Source organism: Tachypleus tridentatus, chromosome 8 (genome assembly GCF_004210375.1).
Source record: "Tachypleus tridentatus isolate NWPU-2018 chromosome 8, ASM421037v1, whole genome shotgun sequence".
In the NCBI taxonomy this organism is placed as follows: Eukaryota; Metazoa; Arthropoda; class Merostomata; order Xiphosura; family Limulidae; genus Tachypleus; species Tachypleus tridentatus.
Genome location: NC_134832.1, coordinates 145931388 through 145950485, shown reverse-complemented (window position 1 = coordinate 145950485; position 19098 = coordinate 145931388). Strand labels below are relative to the sequence as shown.

The 19098-nt window shown below is 33.1% G+C and overlaps 1 long non-coding RNA gene across 4 annotated transcripts; it reads left to right on the top strand.

The window, feature by feature from the left end:
- The first annotated feature begins 373 nt into the window (after window positions 1-373).
- On the top strand, window positions 374-18866 carry LOC143223699 (uncharacterized). 4 transcript variants are annotated; one of them, XR_013013050.1, is made up of 5 exons: window positions 374-515; window positions 2340-2433; window positions 7615-7664; window positions 12957-13052; window positions 17351-18866. It is a non-coding gene; the product is annotated as an uncharacterized LOC143223699 (long non-coding RNA). The 4 variants fall into 4 exon arrangements; XR_013013051.1 differs by having other exon boundaries at window positions 7618-7664; window positions 17351-17484; XR_013013054.1 differs by lacking the exon at window positions 7615-7664 and having other exon boundaries at window positions 17351-17484.
- Window positions 18867-19098: the final 232 nt, after the last annotated feature.

The following is a 19098-nucleotide window of genomic DNA, read 5'->3' as shown; positions in this document are numbered from 1 at the left end:
AATCCCACTATTCGTTGGTAAAAGAGTTGCCCAAGAGTTGACGGTGGGTAGTGATGACTAGCTGCCTTCCCTCTAGCCTTACATTGCAAAAGTATGGACGGCTAGCGCAGATAGTCCTTGAGTAGCTTTGCGCGAAATTCAAATAATTGTTAAAAGCGTTATGCAAATTACGCTATTAGGTCTATTTTTATTAGGTGAATTATTAACATTCGATGTAAGACAACAGTGTTATATTTTATGATAAAAACATATTATTATGTTTACATTTCATACCCATATCCCTACTTTTTTTTGGTCGTTAATTTGGTAATTCGTAATTGTGTATTCAATTGTATCAACAGATGGCGCGTAATGCGTCTTCCTGCATGTTTTCAGATTGAAGTTCAATGACATTTACGAAAACAGCGTTTGTGCAACAGCCATTCATCGGGTGTCCGGTAAGCGTGAAACGACTTGTACAACTGATAACATCGAGTTTAGCAGACTAATTTGATGAGAAATAAGACAAGAGTAACGTAAGTCAAATCTAGTTGAAAATATTCTTGGTTCATTTTAACCATGCAAAAGTAGAGAGTTAAAGTACAAAACCGTATAGAAGTGAAGACTTAAACTACAAAACCGTACAAAAGTAAAGAGTTACTGAAATAATTAGAGAAAGAAAAAAAAATACAGATATTTTATTGTTTAAATTTCTTAGAAATTTTGGGCTGGCCAATCATAAAAGTCATTTTGATGCGCCCTGATAGTTAGGGAGCTCGACTTGTAATCTGCGTATCACTGGTTCGAACCTCATTACCGAGCACGATCGTCCTTTAAGTTGTGGGAGAGTTATTATGTGACAGTCATTACCTCTACTCCTTGGTAAAGAATAGCCCATGCACTGGTGACGGACGATATTGATTAGCTGCCTTTCCTCTACCTTTTTATTACTGGATTAGGAACTGGATGGAGCCTAAAAAGAATCCGTTTAATTTTATTTTGGTCGTTATTTTCTGTATTTCATCAGAGTTTGAAGAAGAAAATCTTCTTCGGGTGAGGAAGATTGTGTTTATGTAAGAATAACAGCTGTTTGGCAGTTCAACCAGAATGGACTAAGTCTTTATGTAAGAATAACAGCTGTTTGGCAGTTCAATCAGAATGGACTAAGTCTTTATGTAAGAATAACAGCTGTTTGACAGTTCAACCAGAATGGACTAAGTCTTTATGTAAGAATAACAGCTGTTTGACAGTTCAACCAGAATGGACTAATGGTTAAAAATAACGAGGACTCAGCTAAAACAAACAACATAGTTTTTGATTCCTTGTCTAAGCTCAAAGTTTTATTAACAAAAACTAAACTTTAAGTTTTGTTTGTTATGTGTCAAAACTATATTTGTTTAATGCTTATTTGTTTCTTGCTGGTGGCACGATGGTAAGTCCGAGGACCCTATACCGCTAAAAATCTAGCTTTAATACCCGCATTGAGCACAACACACGGCCCATACTGCAGCTTTGTGATTTATAGTATACAAAATGTTTTTGTTTTGAATTTCGTGCAAAGCTACACGAGGGCTATCTGCACTAGCCGTCCCTAATTTAGCAGTGTAAGACTAGAGGGAAGGCAGCTAGTCATCACCACCCACCGCTAACTCTTGGGCTACTCTTTTATCAACGAATAGTGGGATTGACCGTAAAATTATAACGCCCCCACGGCTGAAAGAGCGAGCATGTTTTGTGTAACGGGGATTCGATCCCTACCCTCATATTACGAGTCGAGTGCCTTAACCACCTGACCATGTCGGGCCCCTCCTTATGGCTGAGAGCAATGAACCATAAAATAATCCTAAAACAATTTGCGACTGACTCACTGCGTAAAACTCAAAGTGATTGGTAATTGGAGAAACACAAAACAAATGCATGTTGAGACGTCATCTTGATGTTCGCGTTAGGATATGCAGGCATAAAGTTAAACTAGGAAATTGACAAGCTCGCGGAAGAAGCATTTCTATGTAATTCAGTACAACTCTACTGGTAGGCTATCGATTTCCTTCACGGTAAAAACTGCAACCTTGAAAGTTCTGCATGTACATTCAAAGGTAATTATACTCCTTGAAACCGTATGATGTAGCTAGGAAAAGCAAAAGATGGGGAATCATTGGAACAGGCAACATCAAGAAATAAGGGATAGTGCATGTCGGTGCAACCCACGTGATAGTCACCTAAAATTAAATTTAAAAAGTTAATAACCAATTTTTATTTTTATTGTAAATTGGCTAAATAACTTATTAATTTATCATGTTCTTTTTTTATTTGTTTCAATATTTAAATTATTTTGAGTTAAAATCTTATTATTGTGGCAGGTTGTGGAAGAGCCCTGAACATCTTGAAACATTTCCACACATACGGTTGGTTTTAGCAAAGCCTATTATGGAGCCCCTACTTCTCGGGACAGATGTAAGTCAATACTTAGATGTTATTAGATTACACTGAAAAGTATCTAACTAGAACTTTGGAAGTTTGGAAGGAAGAAGGAAAAAGTGTCGTGATCACGTGGTTTATCATTAGTAGTGTAAGTTAACAAACCTAGAACACTTGAGGTAATGAATTACCAATAATTCTTCAACATAGCGGCGTCATTAATGTCGAAAGTCACACATACAAGAGCCATATTTCGACATTTCATTAAAATTCAGAAGGGAAAAGCATTTAGAGTAGTGCATACACGTGGTAGTTGTGAAAACAGTGTATTTCACTACTAGTCTGAGTGAAGAGTGGTTTCATGTTATGATTAAAAAACTATTCTTCGTCCCAAAAATCACAAATATTATTTACATAATCTTTAAAATCTAAATACATTTCAAACGTTTGTTTTATTAATACTTTATATTTTCTTTGTTATTCTCTCTACCCTAACTATGTTGGAGCTGTCAATTTGACCGACCTCATAACCATCGTAAAAAATTGGGAAATACATATAAATTATGCTTTTTACGTGCTAAAATGATACATATTATAACATGAAAATACAAATATTTAGTCTGAGTGGCTCAAGTCTCATAATGTTATACAGTACTGTCGAAGCCGGAAACTTCATGGGGCGGAAACCTGTACAAGCCGAAATTATCATACTTTTGCAGCACTATCTTAAAGTTTATCTTATATAAAGCACTCTATATAGCAAAATCTGTGTGACACTGACGGAAAACTATCTTTCACCTACCTCATCTATCAACAAGTAGGATTAGAACCTGAGTAAGGCGGAAAAAATGTTTTTAATTAAATACTAAGTTCTTATTTAATCGGCCTGGCATAGCCAAGCGCGTAAGGCGTGCGACTCGTAATCTGTGGGTCGCAGGTTCGCGCCCGCGTCGCGCTAAACATGCTCGCCCTCCCAGCCGTGGGAGGGTATAATGTGACGGTCAATCCCATTATTCGTTGGTAAAAGAGTAGCCCAAGAGTTGGCGGTGGGTGGTGCTAAATTAGGGACGGCTAGCACAGATAGCCCTCGAGTAGCTTTGTGCGAAATTCAAAAACAAACAAACAAACTTATTTGATTAATAATTTGTTTACATATTAATAAATTATTGGACATTTTGTTACAGTAAGTATTGGTTAAATATATTGTGTTATTTTTTCTACCGCCATTATTCCGGAGGTCGCTATTCGAAAGAAAGATTGACTGTACTTTTTGTCGCATTTGATGATGGAAAACTAGATAAACCATGGGTAATTGCTAAAAGTTAAATTCCCCGCAATTTCAAAAACTTAAGGAAGAATCAACTTCCTGTGGAATGGAAAGCGAATAATAAAGCATGGATGACAAGTGCTATATTCGAGGAATTTTTGAACAAATTAAACAAAATAATGGAAAATAAATTGGAATAATCTACTTTTTCTATGTAATGTAACTTGTCACCCAAATGTTCAACTTTCATATGTCCTGCCTCCATGTACAACATCAGTTCTACAGCCACCAGATAATGGAATTATATAGTGTATAAAATTGAAATACAGAAAACTGATGCTTCAGCATATTATTGTAAACATGGACAACTGTAAGAGAGCATCTGAAATTACCATGAAAATTGATGTGTTAGATATAATTGCATTTTAAAGTCATTCAATCAAATGTGTAATAAAGTGCTTTCGAAACTGTGGATTTGTTCTGATAATGACGGAGATTGTGGAGAAGTTGTTTGTTATGACGATTCTAGTGAAATCCAAACTCTGATTGAGAAGATTGATACAGATGATTCTGTGAACACAAAGTTCTGTGAACGTTGACAAGAATGTTTAACAGAAACTGATGAAATTGATTTAAAATCTATAATAAAATCGCAAGATGGTAACAGTGTGAGAGATTTAGAAGGTGAACAAAATGGAAAAGCTAGTGAGGAAATAGAAATTCCTACTTCATCACAAGTGTTAAGTTATATTAACCTTATTAAATTGTATGGAGATATGAAGGGGGAAAATGAACTTCATGAAAAGGCCGTAGAATTAGCATTCTCTTTTAACCGCATGATTGTTTGTTTGTTTTTTAATTTTGCGCAAAGCTACACGAGGGCTATCTGCGCTTAATCGCATGATAAAGCCCGTTAAAAAACAAAACGGTTGAAATTGGACACTTCCTTCAAATAAATTTCATTAAGATTTTGTGTACTTATGTATATTTTGAATGTCTATTTTTGTTCTTATTCTAATAAATATAACATAAACAGTATAATAACTTTATTCACAAACGTCTTACTTCTCTTGAGTCAAGCAAGTATAACGTTCCTATCAAAAATTATGTATAATTAAGGAAACGCATGTTTACTATGTTTAAGCCAGAAAACCTGCTTAAGTCGGAAATTTTACCAGGTCTCGTGCAATTCTGCCTTGTACAGGTTTTACTGTATATTTATTGTTATACTGGCCTACTGCTTATGCCTAGCTAACATTACATAACTTGCACTGACACGGTGCACGTGTACTCATGTTACGTATTTAGTAATATAAAACTTACCCTTAGTTTTCCTCTGTCTTGGGTGTATTTTAATGGACTAACATTTTGTAATACACGGTCGCATTTCAATGATTATACATTATATATATCTATGTACATAGATTATTACTATTTAAAAATAAATTATTAAACTTATATTTCTTAAAATATAGAACAATAAATTATGAAATAGAGCAAACAATTTTGTCTTCTCGCTACAACCTATGTAATCAGTTGCTGCTAAACATAGGTTGCTAAGCCTTTTAAAATTTTCACGTGGAGTATATCAAACAATTAAATTTTAGTTTATATGTATATAGTTGAATAACAAAAAAATCATAAATAACTACACTGATACCATAGAATTCCATTATAATTTATTAAGCTTAGTAACTAAGATGTATTTAAATTTTTAAAAAAATATGAAACTTCGAGCAGAATAAAAACACAACGTTCCACCTTGAAGTGTTGGTTTTAAAGAACATGGTAACCTTTTCAAATAAAGATAGCTGTAAAACTACTCTGGGAATATTCTAAGCTGTTGATTGGCTATTCACATCTCATATACTGTAGTAAGAGTACATATATAAGGGACCATTTCAAATAATGATAAGAGTTGAACAGGACCATTGTATCTGACTCGGTACATAAGTATTATCTCAAGAAAATAAAACAATATGAGGTTTTTATTTTATATTCTAGCTTGTTAATATTAGTAATTTGAGTTCGTAGTTAATACAAAACTATAGACTTAGTAGTTTGACGTCAAAAACATCTAATTTTAAACAGTGTTGCATTCAACATACCATGCGACTCACTAAAGTCTACGTTTACATGTGTTTTTTTAATATTTACTTTTAAATTAAGAAATTAACTCATATATAACATTAAAGTTTGAATTATAATCTAAAATTTGATACCAAACTTCAGGAGATAAGTTTATAAAATAGTAGTTTAATAAAATTTTGAATGCAAGTGAACAAACGCGATGACATGGCCTTTCACCCGTGACCCGTTGAGAAAGGGTTAAAAAGATGCATTGATATTAACCATAAAAGGCAGTTTAAAAAAGACACTCATAACATGCACAGACAGGGAAAGAGAATAATCCACAGCTAACTTGGTGCTACAGAAAATATTGGTTATACGTGTAATTTGTTTATGTTTTTGAATTAAGCTACTCAATGGGCTACCGGTGCTCTGCCCATCACGGGTATCGAAACCCGATTTTTAGCGTTGTAAGTCCGCAGACATACCGCTGAGCCACTGGGGGGCGTGTAATTCGTCCTACCAACAGCACTATAGAAGAAATGATCGCACATTTTCTTTTGTTTCATTATAGTGGTAAAGAAGTAATCTACTTGCCAAACACAAAACATTTATCTAACACTATCTCATAGATGGCACATCATCTATAAATATTCTAGTGATCAAAGTAAAATGCAAAGAATAGAGGTATGTTTGTTTTTTGTTTTTGAATTTCGAGCAAAGCTATTGTTTTGTTTTGTTTTAATTTGGCGCAAAGCCACACGAGGCTATTTGCGCTAGTAGTCCCTAATTTAGCAGTGTAAGACTAGAGGGAAGGCAGCTAGTCATCACCACCCACCACCAACTCTTCTACTCTTTTATTAACGAATAGTGGGATTGACCGTTACATTATAATGGCGAGCATGTTTGGTGCGACGGGGAATCAAACCCGCGACCCTCGGATTACGAATCGAACGCCTTAACCTACCTGACAATGCCGAGCCGTATAGGTATGTAGAAGATAGTTTTATAAAGTTTTTTTTTTTAATCATGTAATGTTATTTGGATGCAGCCCTACTGTTGGGTTAGTTTATATGGTGAGGTTGAATGCTCAAGTAGCAAATGGAAAGGTTGGAAACTTATCATTGAGTATCTCAAGAACAACGTTTAATCAAACAGCAAACTGTATAGTTTTCATTGGTAATCTCAACCTCTCTTGGTAATCACTTCCGAAAGATCTCGAATAAAGGTATCTTTGATGCTCACGCTGAAGGAAAAGGAAAAATAGGACATTGTGCAAAGCTACAAATAAACCTTTATTGCACATTCAAACACTGCTTCATCGACTGAAAGTGCATTATGTTCACATAGAAATTGTTAAAAGTTCTAAAAATAGCTGAAGAAACGGCTCTAAGAATAGGATACAACATGTATTGATTGGAACGAATCAACAACATTACGTCGTCGCTTTAAAACGTTTAATGGAAAACTATAGTAATCGTTATATTCAAGATGCTACAAAATCCCAAACATTAAACTTTAAGTAGAAAGTATTGAAATTTTGTGTAACTTTCAATGTACTATAAAAAATTAATTTTTTTTAACGAAAAGTAAGAATCATTGGTTATTCATAGAGTTACCATAAAATTATCCAAAACTAAACAAATATTTAAATAAAAAGCACACAAACAAGTAAAGTAATATCAATTGGATATATTTTAAAACGACTATCAGTCCATACTTTGGTTGGCTTTGTGACCCGTACATCTAAATGAAGCAGACTATTATTTTTTAACTAAAGTTGTAATTGAAAAACGTTTTACAATAAGTGTAGCTAGTAATAGTTTACTTAAGTAAGGACTTTTACTTCAGAATTTATTTTTTTTCCATATTTTTTGTAGCAGTTCTACGAATCACCAGTCGTACTTTCTATTACAGCATTGGCCAACAGGTAAATGTATAAAACTGCCAAAACACGAATTAAAATATATAGATTTTTACTTTAGTTGTAATTTTTTTCATTACTTTTTGTAGTGAGGTTCCTACTTCATTTTAATAGAAATATTTCTTTTATTACTGCTGTTTGTTTGTTTTGTTTGTTATACCTGTTTAAATTATAATCTTTACCTTTAGAAACAGTCGGGTGCATTTCCATCCATCGGTATGTAGCGCCGTATTTTGTTTTGAATTGGGTTTATATATATATAATTTTATATATATATTTGTGAATATCAAAAACGAAACCCACATACCAATAAAGTAAACTGGAAAATTTGTGACGGTAGTTTAAGTCATCTAGATGCTTAATCACGTTGACGTGATCAGGTGGGTAGGTAGGTAGTACACGAAAAAGTTGAACTTTTAGAATTTTTTAAATTGTTATACCGAAAATTTAACGACCCTCTTAACATATTACTAGCATGTTGCGCATAATGTATTGTATAAAACTGCCAAAACACGAATTAAAATATATAGATTTTAATTAAAATCTGAATAGTCGATTTTCGCTTAGAATATCAATAGGTGGTTTTACGGCGTGTGGATTATTTGGAAATCTTGTCGATCCGTACTACTAAGTACTACCGTATTTAAAAAGCATTTCATAGAGGCTTTTATCATCCATCGTCCAGCCAAGCTTACGAGTTTCTGTACATTACAAAAAGATGCTGACTAGCGAAAGTAAAAAGATACATCTGAATCTTTACGCAGCTCTGATTTTAAGTCACTGTGGAGTTATTTAAAATCATGATCGATCAGTGAGCATGTTTAACAGATCTCAAACCTGTGTTTGCTTTCTTAATTTCAAGATCGACTAATTACCTACATTGCATACTATTCCAAATGTTCAAGCAACATAAAATCTTGTAGTATAAAGTATAAAATTAAGACATAATAAAATAGCATAATTTCTTTTATCACGAGTTACACGTTTTACAGCGAGAAGAAATGTTTCTAAAACAAGTGCACAAACTTAAACAAGTCTTACTTGACAATAATCACTCCCATGATTGAAATGACATTCTTGTTTTGAATGTTTTCTTCCTTACTGTTGAAAATATAGTTTGTAATCAAAAAATAAACTGAAAATGAAACTAGCATAATTTATTATCGTCTTCTTCGACATATTGAACATGTATTTCACGTTAAATGCCGAAATATTAAATAATATAAACTATATTATTACTAACTTACCAAATTTTTACAGACCTATATTACTACTTCATTTTTTAACATCAATCACATCAGAAAAGTCTACAATATACAGTAGAATATAATAAAGAATATGCATTCATAATAAATAGAAAGCTTTACTATTATGCTATACACAAGAGTATTGAACAATATAAGGTAGTATTAAAGAGAATACAATCATAATATATAATATACAGTTGTCTATACTAATAAATCAGTTTGCGTGCCAGTCAGACAGCCCTACAACTCCAAGAAGAAAGAACCTAGAACCTTAAGACTCTGCGCGCATTCTAAGGGAATCCAGAGAATGAGCACATGGGTTGAATGGTTTATTCAAAACATTTGGCCAGCCTTTCAGTCTACAATTTTATCCTACAGCCCTTAGCCACATAGAGAGAAAACAAGGTTTTGCTTCCACTGTCATTTGGTATAACAAATTGTTAGGGAATTAGTGTTTAATTATAATAATAACAATTTTGTTACAACAAGTCGGTAAAGAAAAAAAACAACCCTATAAATGTCTTAGAATTCGTGTTAATGTAGAAAGGATTATATTTATAATACTAGAAATAAACGACCCAAAGATTAAAGGTCATTGAGGAAAAAAAAAAAAACACGCGTAAATGTGTTAGAATTCATATTAATTCCGGAAATAATTATATTTAAATTAACACTAAATATAAACGAACTTAAGGCACCAAAATATCTTCAAGTTTCAAAAACGAATTTTACTGTCAGTTTCGGTTTTTGTTTTATTGAACGCTCCTAAAGAAGATGTAAAGCGAAACGTTGAGTGTCTAACTAAATAAAAACGTCATGGTTAAGGCACTCGACTCGTTATCTAAGGGTCGCGGGTTCGAATCCTCGCCACACCAAACATGCTCGGCCTTTCAGCCGTGGGGACGTTATAATGTTACGGTCAATCCCACTATTCGTTAGTAAAAAAGTAGCCCAATGGTTGGCGGTGGGTAGTGATGACTAGCTGTTTTCCCTTTAGTCTAACACTGCTAAATTAGGAAGGTGTAGCGCAGATAGCCCTCGAGTAGCTTTGCGCGAAATTCGAAACAAACCACACTTATATACAGCAATATGCACTAAGGAAATTTAAAATATGAATTATGTGTAAACGTTTGTTCATTTATATTTATGATTTTCAAACCGATAAAAAGTCATTTTAAATAAAAGCTTATGTTAACCGTACAGCGAAGGAAATTAAATTATTTAAATAAAGTTAAATCTCTTTTTCCGCTTCATGGGTAATAACGATTATTATTTTAAAATAAATTGGAAGAATTACTTTGTGAGTAATAACGATTATTATTTTAAAATAAATTGGAAGGATTACTTCGTGAGTAATAACGATTATTATTTTTAAGTAAATTTGAAGAACTACTTCGTGAGTAATAACGATTATTATTTTTAAATAAATTGGAAGAATTACTTCGTGAGTAATAACGATTATTATTTTAAAATAAATTTAAAGAAATACTTCGTGAGTAATAACGATTATTATTTTAAAATAAATTGGAAGAATTACTTCATGGGTAATAAGGATTATTTTTTAAAATAAATTTAAAGAACTACTTCGTGAGTAATAACGATTATTATTTTAAAATAAATCGGAAGAATTACTTCGTGAGTAATAACGATTATTATTTTAAAATAAATTGGAAGAATTACTTCATGAGTAATGACAATTATTATTTTAAAATAAATTTGAAGAATTACTTCATGGGTAATAACGATTATTATTTTAAAATAAATTTGAAGAATTACTTCGTGAGTAATAACGATTATTATTTTAAAATAAATCGAAAGAATTACTTCATGGGTAATAAGGATTATTATTTTAAAATAAATTGGAAGAATTACTTCGTGAGTAATAACGATTATTATTTTAAAATAAATTGGAAGAATTACTTCATGAGTAATGACGATTATTATTTTAAAATAAATTTGAAGAATTACTTCATGGGTAATAACGATTATTATTTTTAAATAAATTTAAAGAACTACTTCGTGAGTAATAACGATTATTATTTTTAAATAAATTGGAAGAATTATTTCGTGAGTAATAACGATTATTATTTTAAAATAAATTGGAAGAATTACTTCATGAGTAATGACGATTATTATTTTAAAATAAATTTGAAGAATTACTTCATGGGTAATAACGATTATTATTTTAAAATAAATTGGAAGAATTTCTTCGTGAGTAATAACGATTATTATTTTAAAATAAATCGGAAGAATTACTTCATGGGTAATAAGGATTATTATTTTAAAATAAATTTGAAGAATTACTTCATGAGTAATGACGATTATTATTTTAAAATAAATTTGAAGAATTACTTCATGGGTAATAACGATTATTATTTTAAAATAAATTTGAAGAATTACTTCGTGAGTAATAACGATTATTATTTTAACATAAATTGGAAGAATTACTTCGTGAGTAATAACGATTATTATTTTAAAATAAATTGGAAGAATTACTTCGTGAGTAATAACGATTATTTTTTTTAAATAAATTGGAAGAATTATGAAAAACTTTTTCAAATTTTTAAGAAAATGATTTATAGACGAACAGTACAGCTGTGAATTTCATTAGAAGGAAGAGAAGTATGCGCGTGTACTTTCTTGTAGCAAAGCCACACGAAGGTATCTACGAAGCTCATCGAGGGGAATTGAACGCATGATTTTAGCGTTGGAAATCTATTGACTTGTCGCTATACTGGCTGGGGAGGGATAAATGAATAACACTATGTAACAAAATTTTTACCAGATACGTTAAAGTGATTTACATTACAGTCGCAAATCTCGAAAAGCTACTCACTTCTGAACATTTTTCTATAACTTTAGTATAAATGCATGTAATTCTTGATTCATGTGTTGTTTTATTCAGACCTTATGTAAATGAAAATGTGCAAATTTGCCTGTTTTTACATAGAAAATAGGTTAATTTCTAAATTTTATTATCCAGGTCACAAAAGTAAAGTTTAAAGGTAATAATGGCCATTTTCTGTACTTTTATAATATAAGCAATTAAGAACTAACACATATACTATCCAGGTACAAAATCTGTGTTACATAATGTTATCAGTAGAATAAAAAATATCGTCATTGACTAATATGTATAATTAAATTATACACGGACTTTTATTTACGTTAAAATATTTTTATTTTTTTGCTTCCGGCCTTCTTACCGAAACCTTCATCAGATAATTGTGTTCTTAAAGATAAAAAATTGTTAACTGTGGAACTCGTTTTTGATATAGATATCAGGGAACAATAAGTGACATCTGGTATCAAAGTTATTGATTACATAAATTTATGAAGAATATATATAATTATAACAATACTGTCTGTTGTATTTCTATGTAACTACTTCATGGGATGTGGATGAATCTTCATCAAAATTGGTTTGGTGGCTCATTAGGTCCTTGCGGGAATATATATGAACGATTAGTTTTGTATTTTGCGTATTGCGAATTTCGTGGGTGTTTTTTACCACTTTCACCCCCTTTCAATAAATCTTCAGAAAATTTGGTATGAAGTGTTATTGGGTTCACACAGATATACATACACACTTGCGGTTTTACATTCAATGTTTTACAGTTTTTATGAGAGCTCTTGCTTTTTTTAACAATTACTTATAAGAGAAACAACTTTTCATGTCCGAAGATTAACTTTCATTAATCGTAAATTTACATAATTTCTAACCAGTGAACGAGAACTCCAGCTAGTATAGAATATAAATCGATTGCTTTAACATAATAAACATAAGAAGAGTACAATTACATGTATTATGTAGAGAGAAATAAAGAAATAGTTTCGTACCTCAATGATAGATTATAATATTAAAGGTTTAATTTCACATCAAATCCACATAGATATTGTGGTTGTTTAAGTTTCTAAATATTGTCTTTGATTTTTATATCACAATGTAAGTTCAGTAGTTTTACTAAGTGAGAGAATTATTAATTATATTAATTAAATAAAGGGTTTAACAGAAATTTAGACTGTGAGTGTATGTTTGTGTTTTCCTTAGAGCAAAGCCACATCAGGCCATCTGCTGAGCCCACAGAGAGGAATCGAACTCCTGATTTTAGCGTTGTAAATACGTAGACTTACCGCTGTACTAATGGTAGACAAATTTATACTGTATTCAGTATAACCATTTTTAAAAAACAAACAAACATGTTTTCACAGTACTGCTATTGAATTACATTTTATCCAAAGAATCACGTACAAAAGTGTTAGAAATTTAATATTCGCAGAATGATTGAAAACATTGTTGTTGTTTTTCAGTACCAGTACCTCTATGTATTCGATATGTATTGTTACACGAAAAATGAAATTTGATCCTTTCTGTTCACAAATATCTAATCATCAGATATTCAGGTAACATCAGGGCAATTCCGAATAAGGTTGGCTAATAGTGAATAACATACATTGGTACACAGCAAAAAACAATAGTATTAAACAATATACAGTAATATACAATAAAAATTAGTAATAAATCATATACAATAGCACTATGCATTGTTGTACTATATAATATCAAGTAGTTCTGGACAATACATGATGCATTATACAACACACAATAGTGCTAAAGAATAAACAACTGCACAATAACGCTATACGATATACAATAGTATTAGTTCTGAGCACTGGACATAGTATGCTTGACATATTATACAATATATTTGTTCTTACTTTTACTCACAAGTTATGAGAATTACTAATGTGGTTTTTTTCCGTTAATGATGTGGTGGCTCCACCTTCCACTTCTTGTTGATTTAATTCATATAAAATAAAAATAGTAAAAAAATAGTTGGAGAGTAAAATACATGTATAAGTTATATAGTGTCATTGTTATTTACCCTGAAGATATGGCTTATAAATGTCTTAATTAAAAACGTTATCTCATTAACTTAATCTGATTACACCATTACAGTTGTTTATGCCTCATTAACTTAATCTGATTACACCATTACAGTTGTTTATGCCTCATTGACTTAATCTGATTACACCATTACAGTTGTTTATGCCTCATTGACTTAATCTGATTACACCATTACAGTTGTTTATGCTTCATTGACCTAATCTGATTACACCATTACAGTTGTTTATGCCTCATTGACTTAATCTGATTACACCATTACAGTTGTTTATGTCTCATTGACTTAATCCAGGGGTGTGCAACAGGCGGCCCGCGGGCCACAACCCGGCCCGCCAAGCCATTTAGTGTGGCCCTAGTTGTTGTAATCTAACCATGTGGCCTGATCTGTAATCCAACGCAAATGGAATATTTTTAAAAGCATCGATCCTACGGGATTCCCAGGCTTCGACTCGACAAACTTCTAAAATTATCTTTGCTAGAGAGGAGCAGGCCGAATTCGATTGGTCGGCCTCCTTAGGGCATGAATAGGTGACGTGCACTAGCACTATTGTCTACGACTCAACGTCATGTCCTGAACCTCGCCTTCGCCCGCTGGCGACAATTTTACCTAACCTCTGCTGTCCGTCATTCATTATTGGTGAAAATTTTATTACCTTTTACAGTTACTACAAGAGATTGAAGGTAAATTGATTATTATTTAGCATATTGTTGTGACTTTACTGAATTTATTAAAATTTTTGCTTTCAGATGCATCTGATTCTATGTACAGTGTGACCTCGTTATTCGCGGGGTTACGTTCTTTACCCTCCCGCGAATAGCGAAAACCGCGAATATTGGATGCAGTTTTAAAACGTATATGTATGCGATTATATACTATATGAAATGCTTCCCAAACACTAATGATACTTATACTCATTGATGCAGTAATAATGTAGCAATATTGCATACTGTTATGTATTTCACTAAATTGTACCGTGCGTTACCGGGCTGTGCTTTGCCGTTTGCGTTGTTGGGGAAGCTGAGGCAGTCAGCCAATAGCAGTCCAATCTTGTTTGGTGAAGACGACAATTGATAAAAACGGCTTGATTGAGTAAATACAACAGAAATCTCCTCGAAAAGCCCTTTCAGTCTCTGTGACCTACAAAACGCAGTTCGCGCATAACCCGCGAATATGCGGGGCCGCGAATAGGCGAGGTCACACTGTATTTTGCTATTCTCAATTAATTTAAGTACCGGAAGGCTATGATCGGGATGCCAATTTAGAAACATGTGTTTCTGTCCATAAGAGGTTCCATGTGTAAATGAATTCTATGTTTTTTCTACTTTGCTATTTTCGTGAGAATAATTTTTGTTTTGATTTCAGGGCTAGTAAAATGTCAGCAGTTAAGAAACGAAAAATTGATGATGAGGGAAGGTTATTCAACAGTGAATGGTGCACAAAATATCTTGTTGTCCCACATAATCAAGGTGTTGTCTGCCTCGTCTGTCAAACTACAATTGCAGTCATGAAAGAGTACAATATTAAGCGACATTACGCAACTAAGCACTCCTCCCAGTTTGATGAAATTGTTGGTCAGGCACGAAAGGACAAAATTGAACATTTAAAACATCCATTGAAAAGCAACAAGGTGTTTTACCACTTTCAAGAAAAATTCAGAACTGGTGACAAAACTGAGTTTTAAGCTTTGTGAATGTATGGCAGAAAAGGGAAAGCCTTTCAGTGATGGAGAATTTATTAAAATTGTTTAACAATATTCACAGAATATGCATGTCCAGAGAAAAAATATTTGGTGGAGCAAACTAGCCTTTCCCGCTTTACTGTCTCACGCAGGACAAAAGATCTTTCAGAGGACATCAAAGAAACTTTGAAAGAGAGATTGAATTCGTGTGAAGCTTTCAGTCTGGCTTTGGATGAAAGCACTGATATCAATGACACATCCCAACTTGTCATTTTCATCAGAGCTGTTACTGCAGGCTTTGATGTTTTCGAAGAGTTTTAGATATGGCAAGCCTTTCCTCCACAACCACAGGACAGGATATTTGTGAACAAGTGCTTAAGGTTGTAGAAAAGTTTGAACTGAATCCTTATAAATTATGTGGTGTTACAACAGATGGTGCTCCTTCCATGACAGGTAGGACAAATGGATTCACCAAGAAAGTTCTAACTGCAATTGGAGCACAAGACGTAGTTGTAAGCCATTGCATTATTCACCAAGAGAGCTTGTGCACCAAAGTTCTGGATTTTGCAGAAGTCATGAAAAATGTCGTCCAATGCGTAAATTATATTCGAACACGAGGATTAAATCATCGACAATTTAAAACTTTTTAGATGAGCTGGACAGTGAGTATTCAGATGTTTTGTACTTCTCTGCTGTACGTTGGCTTAGTAGAGCTGCTACTTTGAAGAGATTCTGGAATCTGCGAGAGGAGATTAAGTTCTTCATGGAGAGCAAACGTCAGAATGTGGACTTCTTGAGCAATGAGAACTGGCTGAATGACTTAGCATTCCTCACAGACATTACACAGCATCTGTCTGATTTAAACTTAAAACTACAAGGGAAAAGTCAACTTGTGAATAAGTTGTTTGAGCATATTTGTGCTTTTGAGAAGAAATTGGAACTTTTCTAGGTTCAGTTGAGAAGAGCCATATTAACCCATTTTATATGTCTTGCAACCAGGAAACTGGAATTTCCTAATCTGGATTGCACCAAATATGGAACCAGTGTACAAAAGCTGCGTGATGAGTTTGCAAACAGATTTCCAGATTTCAGACAAACTGAAATTAGATTGAAATTGTTCGCTCAACCTTTTGATTTGGCAGTGGAAGACAGTCCTGATGATTGCCAAATGGAACTCATTGAACTGCAGGCTGACATAAACACTAAAAGGAAATTCTCTGAAAACAGTTTGCTAGACTTTTACAAACTCTGTGTACGTGAAAAGTTTCCCAATTTGTCCCGTCATGCACAAAGAATTGCCTCCCTTTTTGGTAGCACCTACTGCTGTGAGCAATTTTTCTTCAAAATGAAGCTCATCAAAACCAAATGTAGAAGTCAGCTGACTGATGAACATTTGACCAGTCAGTTAAGAGTGGCAACCACTTCTGTCAAAGCTGATATTGACAAGCTCTGCAAGGACTCTAAATTTCAAGTGTCGCACTAAAATGATCACTCATGCAAAAATATAAAATATTATTGCTTGCATTTTGAGAATTTTTTTTAATTTATTGTGCATGTACACGAATAAGCTTGTTTTTTAAGTGGCCCCGCTTGATTGATGAAGTTGGTTATATGGCTCACCGACGAAAAATGTTGCACACCCCTGACTTAATCTGTTTACACCATTACAGTTGTTTATGCCTCATTGACTTAATCTGATTACACCATTACAGTTGTTTATGCTTCATTGACCTAATCTGATTACACCATTACAGTTGTTTATGCTTCATTGACCTAATCTGATTACACCATTACAGTTGTTTATGAAAGTTAATGGTATAAATTAAGTTCTAGAAAACTACTATGACTTTCGTATTCCAGGCGGCTTGGTGAGTTCTAACATTACCCTAAAGGCCTTCTCAGCATTGGATATGACATATGTAGTGTGCACAAATGAATAGTGGGATTTCGTTCGTGACATTTTCATTATGTCGCTGCTACAATACCCAGGTAGTTTTGTTAAAATTAGGGTTTCGTGTTGCGGGGTTCTGTTCTGATGAGTACCATTCACGAAAATGCGGCGTGCATTCTGTTATTAGCTGAGCTGAAGTCGATGAAGTCGGTTCGACGACAGTTTAGAAATGAGTACAACAATGATCACTCAGACAAAAAATACGAAGGTGGTTATTAAAGACTCTTTCGGGCCTTTGAATACCAATTTCTCCGATCGATGAATCAGAAGAAACAAGCCAATTGCGTGGCCCCCAAGGAGGCCCAACCGCTCTCCTCTAGACATCTTGTTGTGGGACCACGTGTACAGCGAAATGAAGGCAGGCTTGGCTCACGATGGAACGTCATTAGACTAGTGGAAGATTTTTGACCGAGTATGAACAGAAATTTATTATCGATATGATGTTAATGGTGTACATATTGATGTTATGCAGTACCGTTTTTAAAACTCCTTGAAATGGATAAAACAACTGCCACCAGAGGGTGTTGCACTACATTTAACATTGCCGAACGTGGAAGAACGAATCAAACACTAAAAGTTAAATATTAACGGTAAACATCTTACCACTCCTCGATTCGGTGTTAATTACATTTAACCAAAAGTGAATATTTTTCAAAGTTGAAAGGTATTCGGAATGAAGTAAACAATAGAAGAATGCTCTCAGTGAAAAAAGTTTATATAATAGGTAATTCTAAGGTTTTTAGAACGTGATTTTTTGAGTAGAGAAAACTTATTACCCGCGTTCCAGACGTTTAATTAAACATTGTTACAGCGAAATGATCAAAGTGCCAGCCTTGACGTTGTTATTGTACCATGTGTTAACCCGACCAAATATTCAAGAATTAGTTGAAAGTATGTGTGTTTTTCTCTTGTAGCATAGCCAAATCGGGCTATCTGCTATCTCCACTGGAGGGGAATCAAACCTTTAATATTAGCGTTATAAATCCGTAGAGTTAACGCTGTCCCAACAGTTGAAAGTGAGTGAGGCGTTTGGAAAATATTTTTGATGTCACTCAAAATGTCACTCAGAATGTCTACCAAACTATAAGCGTATTTTAAAATCTAAATGCTTATTTAATAGCTTATGATTAAGCTATTTGTTTTAAGGTTATATACAATAACTGTTTTCTGTTTGTTAATTAGAACATTATTGTTTTATTAACTAATATTTGATGTAAAGAAATATTTTATGGTTTTTTTCATAATTATGCTATCACTATAAAGGATCAAAATCATTGTTTTAATGAGTAGAAGGTTCGAGAACAACTCTTATTTTTGTTATATGTGTGTGTGTGCATATGTTACGATGGTATGCAATCAATTACATATGTTTCAAGGGTTTCTGTTGTTGGTTATGGTTCTCAATTAAATATATTTTAATGTTTCTATTATTTGCAGAGGTATTTTGGATTATTCGGTTATAAGGGGTTTATAAATCTAAATTTCCAAACACAAGTTACTAATGGTACTTCATGATAATTACTAAGTTTTTCAGTAATTATCCTTGAATAATAAATTCGGATTTTCATAAATATTTAACTCGAGTTAGGTGTAGGCTGGTGTGATATGTTACAGTTATATCTTTGTTTATCAGTGCTCTTGTTTAGAAATGAATTAT